General features: G+C 35.8%; 1 long non-coding RNA gene across 1 annotated transcript; it reads left to right on the top strand.

Moving 5' to 3' along the window:
• The first annotated feature begins 58 nt into the window (after window positions 1-58).
• On the top strand, window positions 59-5441 carry LOC128552390 (uncharacterized). The gene is made up of 2 exons (XR_008369063.1): window positions 59-3493; window positions 4767-5441. It is a non-coding gene; the product is annotated as an uncharacterized LOC128552390 (long non-coding RNA).
• The last annotated feature ends 413 nt before the right edge of the window (window positions 5442-5854 follow it).

The raw sequence follows: 5854 nt of genomic DNA, 5'->3' as shown, positions 1-5854 counted from the left end.
CAAAGTAAGTTTACAGGCCGCGATTTAATCCCTGAAAATGATAGGCAAACAACATTTACAAAAATACAATTTCGTTTTCCAAATTGATTTGAACCGAGAAAGTTGACATGCTAACTTTAAATCGTACACTAAAACTTTTAAAAAATGTTTGTGTCTACTTTACACATCTATGCAGTCTGCTGATGTAGTGATGGTGTGTAATGTAAAGCATAAACATGACGAAGCGTAAATTTGAAGGATTTTTCCATAGCAAATGAACATTTGATGAACAGACGGTATTTATTATATATTTTTTCAATTTATTTGTAGATCTCACCAACCATGTTTGAGTTTATAAATCCAATCTAAGTTGATTATGTCGATGTTGGAAAAATTCAAATTTTTGTGTTTATCAAACTTTGATCGCGATGGGGTGGGGTGCAAAGCAAAATTTTCTAGTTACAGGCCTAGAGATTTCATTTTTAACGATATGAAGAATATAGGTATCGATACCAATTTCTATTAAATGATAATGTTTACATTTAAAAAGCGTAAGGGACAGACTATTAATATAAACCAAGCAGAATTGTGTTCTGTCGGCACCTCAACTCCAAATTGTGTAAAGATAGGATGCCGTTTATGCCCTTTTCTCATAATTCAGAGCCTCTAAAGCTAAAGTTCCTGCCGATATATTGGAAAAAGGGGGAGTCCTATTTTACTTATTTTACATATATTTAATATTAAAGAAATTACCACAGCAAGAATGTCCGTTCGACATGTATAAAATATGCACTGTTTCTGTAGGCCCTGGAAATGCATAAATAAAACATGTGTCCATAACAACCTGAAACGGCCGACTTCGATCGGCTAATGTCAGCTGAATAGTCTTGTTTTTTTCGATATTTCCAGCACTAGTTGTGTTTTATGCAAGAATAGCGATAACACACGTTTGTTTCGTGAAACAACATCTGCAGAATCCCTCGGGCTATGTTGGTGCACTCGCCCTACGGGCTCGTGCACCAACCAATCCCTTGGGATTCTGCAGATGTTGTTACACAAAAAAATGTGTGTTAACCCTACAGTTTATCATAATAGCGTTATCATAATAGCATCTTAGTAGCTTGCAGTTTATACAAATTTTACTAATTCGGGAAAGTTTGCTGTTACTTGCGGAGACAGGTTTGTACTGATACAGAATCCAGGAATACTGGTTAGGTTTACTGCCTGCCGTTACATAAATGATGTACTGTTGAAAAACGATGTTAAACACAAAAACAAACTAATTAAATATATTTACTGTGTAATAACCGTCATTTAACTTTGTAACATAAACAAATCAGTAATACAGATTCTGTATGTTGAAAAGGTAAAATATTACTCTTTATATACCATAATGATATTGTAATCATTTTGAGGCACTTGGCTGCTTTATTATTCTTATGTTTCTAATTTATGATATGTTTCGTTTGTAACTTACGATACTGTTTTAGGCTTTTGTGCCCACTCCCCTCCCCCATCCCCACTACACACACAAATGTTTTTGTAGGCACTTAGACTTGACTTTGTCAATCAAAATTCATGTCATGCATATCTCAAAAAGAATCAGACCCAGAGTCATCAAACCTCACAGGATTGTCATTCAGCATAAGAAGATGTGCACCTGAGGTTTTGTTTGGAATTTCTGTCAGTCAGAGCCAAGTTATGTCTTTGATTTAGTCTAAAATATGCATTAAAGAGTGTATAAGTTTGTTTCACTTGTATCTCTTGAAGTATTTGACTTATAAAACATTAGAGGATTGTTATATAGCATGTGCAGTTGAGAGCAGTGCACCTGGTATTCTGTTTAGGATTTCACTCAACCAAAGCAGAGTTATGGTCCTTAACTTAGTGAAAAATGTATTTAAAGTGCTTAAAAGTTTCTGTTGTATATGTCTTAAGAAAGTATTTGAAGTGGCATGAAAGTATGCTGGAATACTATTCAGCATGTTAATTTGTCCACCTGAGTTTCATTTTGGATTTCACAGTTCAAGACCTGAGTAATTACCCTTGACTTAATCAAAAATATGCATTAGAGGCATTAAGGTTAGTGACCCGTGTATCTAAAAATATTTTACTTCCAAGTAATAAAACATGAGAGAATTATTACCCGAGTCATGAAACTGTAAACAGTAACAGGAAGTAGGGTTACCAGGATCACTGTCCTATGGATACACATCTAGTTTATGTTTTTAGCTCACATGTCATAAAGTGACAAGGTGAGCTTTTGTGATCGCGCAGCGTCCGTCGTCCGTGCGTAAACTTTTGCTTGTGACCACTCTAGAGGTCACATTTTTCATGGGATCTTTATGAAAGTTGGTCAGAATGTTCATCTTGATGATATCTAGGTCAAGTTCGAAACTGGGTCACGTGCGGTCCAAAACTAGGTCAAAAAATAGAAAAACCTTGTGACCTCTCTAGAGGCCATACTTTTCAATGGATCTTCATGAAAGTTAGTCAGAATGTTCACCTTGATGATCTCTAGGTCAAGTTCGAAACTGGGTCACGTGCAGTCAAAAGCTAGGTCAGTAGGTCAAATAATAAAAAAACCTTGTGACCTCGCTAGAGGCCATATTTTTCACGGGATCTTCATGAAAGTTGATCTGAATGTTTGTCTTGATGATATCTAGATCAAGTTCGAAACTGTCACGTGCGTTCCAAAACTAGGTCAGTAGGTCTAAAAATAGAAAAACATTTTGACCTCTTTTAAGGCCATACTGTTCAATGGATCTTCATGAAAGTTAGTCAGAATGTTCACCTTGATGATATCTAGGTCGAATTCGAAACTGGGTCACGTGCGGTCAAAAACTACCGTATTTTGGTGTGTATAGGTCGCGGTAATGTATAGTCCTCATCTAGTTATTGCTCTGGAAATGGTCGGAAAATTTAACTTCTAGCGTATTAGTCGCAGTTAAATTTCGGATTTTTTCCCCAGCAATATTTAATATTTACTGGCAAAAAAGTTATGGCGGCGGCCATATTGATGCCGCAGACTGAATTATTATCAGAACCTGATTGGTGGAAATCGGACAGTGTTGTTTTCGTTTCCAACCGTTTCGTACCAACAGTAGTATCGGTAACAGATTATATCAAAGAAAAGCGGCTTTTTGACACTAATTGGCAGCAGACGGTTTGCGTTTACATTCTGTTATCATGCAAGTTTAAGTGTGAATTGTTTGCACAGCAATTATAACACCTTTTCGTGTCATGTAATTAACCGCGTTCTTTTGATTCTGAGTAAAAAGATTAACAAAATATCTCTTTTTGGATTTTTTTCTTTTATTTAAAAATCAAAAGTAAAAAATTATCTTTCAAGTTTTTTAATATGCTAAGAATTAGTATAAACAATGTTTGGAATGGAGGACGGATCTGTCCAGATTTTATCCAACCCGGAGTACATGTCAATGGCGTCCAGTAAAACGAAAGTAGAAACAAACGTAATTCAGACTGCAAAAACATCTTTGAATTAAAGTCAATGGTAATTTTAATAGTCTGTATGGGTTATTTACGATATATTTTATTGAAAGTAACCATTAGTGGTTGAAAAGCCGCCGATATTGATATTTTTTATCCATTTTGTTTGTTCGTAACAGATGCACGTAATTTTGCGAGAGCTACGGACAGAAAATTGGCCCAAAAAAAAACAACTGCTGGCAATGTTCTGTCGTATAGGTCGCAGGAACTTTTTCAGGCAGCAGAATGGGTAGAAAAAGTGCGCCCTATACACACCAAAATACGGTAGGTCAGTAGGTCAAATAATGAAAAAACCTTGTGACCTCTCTAGAGGCCATATTTTTCATGGGATCTGTATGAAAGTTGGTCTGAATGTCCATCTTGATAATATCTAGGTCAAATTCGAAACTGGGTCAACTGCGGTCAAAACTAGGTCAGTACGTCTAAAAATAGAAAAACCTTGTGACCTCTCTAGAGGCCATACTTTTGAATGGATCTTCATGAAGATTGGTCAGAATGTTCATCTTGATGATATCTAGGTCAAGTTCAAAACTGGCTCAGTAGGTCAAATAATAAAAAAACCTTGTGACCTCTCTTGAGGCCATATGAAAGTTGGTCTGAATGTTCATCTTGATGATATCTAGGTCAAGTTCGACACTGGGTCAACTGCGTTCAAAAACTAGGTCTGTAGATCTAAAAATAGAAAAACCTTTTGACCTCTCTAGAGGCCATATTTTTCAATGGATCTTCATGAAAATTGGTCTGAATGTCCATCTTGATGATATCTATATAAAGTTCGAAACTGGGTCATGTGCGTTCAAAAACTAGGTCATTAGGTCAAATTATAGAAAAACCTTGTGACCTCTCAGACTCTAGAGGCCATATTTTTCATGAGATCTTCATGAAAATTGGTGAGAATGTTCACCTTGATGATATCTAGGACAAATTCAAAACTGGGTCACGTGCTGTCAAAAACTAGGTCATTAGGTCAAATAATAGAAAAACCTTGTGACCTCTCTAGAGGCCATATTTTTCAATGGATCTTCATGAAAATTGGTCAGAACTTTTATCTTGATGATATCTAGGTCAAGTTTAAAACTGGGTCACATGAGCTCAAAAACTAGGTCACTGTGTCAAATAATAGAAAAAAGTACAATGTCATACTCAGTTTAAAACTGGGTCACGTGGGGACAGGTGAGCGATTCAGGACCATCATGGTCCTCTTGTTAATTTATGATAGTGTGTCTCCTTGTTGCATTGTATGTTTCTTATTTATAATACTGCTTTCTATGTTTCAGAAATTCAAAGCAGGAAGACATTCCAAACAAACAAAGAAGAAAATGCAGAAAATAAGTTGAAAGGCAGCAGAGACTGTGTTGTTGAAATTCTTGTTATAACAAGTTCTTTAGTAAAAAATGTGTTCAGAGAGTACTTAGCCTTCATTCTTGAAGACATCTGTTGCAATTGGTTCAATTTGTAAAAGTCCAAATGGACTGCTAATGAACAAATATGAAAACACTTATATATAACTGGTTGTAGAATATTCATGGTTGTTAGATTTGTATTGAGAAATATGCAGTAAAATACAGGGGAGATCCTGCATGGTTTTAGGAGTACAGTATTATTTCACGAAGAACAAGTTCATAATTTTCACTGAAAAGCAAAAAATCTTTTCAATACATATGCATCTGTAACTACAATAGTAACATTGAAAAACTTATAAAAATATTACTGAACTGTTTTAACATGACAGCTTTGCATGAGAATGACGTTTTTGGCAGGGGGAAGGGTATTTGCATGCAACACTTGAAGAATATTATATCTCTACATAAATCGTCACCAGTTCATAGTTTGTGATTGGTCTGTATTCTGCATAGGTTTTGTTGGCTAATAAGTAAAATAAAAAAAATAATTTTTTTTTTGAAAATTGAGTTCAGAAATTGGATACATGTAATAAAGTGCAAGCAGAATGACTTGTCAGTCAATAGTCAAAACTACTTACCATCTGTCCAGTAGTATGTGATGACCTGTTCACCCATGTGGGGTCCGTCTTTCATATTTGGTGTCGGGAGCATAACTTGTAAAACTATTCATGGTATTGGCAATAAACATAAGGTAGGTTGCAATGATGCATGACATAGGTAAAGGTAAACTTTGTTTACTTTCGCCTTGTGAAACAAAGAACATAAGCTCTGTGAAGCTTTTGAATGACCCTGTTTATGAACAGTAAAAACCAGTTTTATCTAACCCTCAGCAATTTGCTGGTACCAATGTACAGCTGGGTTGATTGATGCAATCGTGAAAAAGTACCTTGCCATGGACACACAGTGTGTCACAGAACTGCCTGACCAGCCTTCCGCCACCTACCCCAACCATCCCGAGCACA

This window comes from Mercenaria mercenaria, unplaced genomic scaffold (genome assembly GCF_021730395.1).
Source record: "Mercenaria mercenaria strain notata unplaced genomic scaffold, MADL_Memer_1 contig_2747, whole genome shotgun sequence".
Taxonomy (NCBI): Eukaryota; Metazoa; Mollusca; class Bivalvia; order Venerida; family Veneridae; genus Mercenaria; species Mercenaria mercenaria.
The sequence above is the reverse complement of the archived record's forward strand: the minus strand, read 5'-3'. Positions and strand labels throughout refer to the sequence as shown.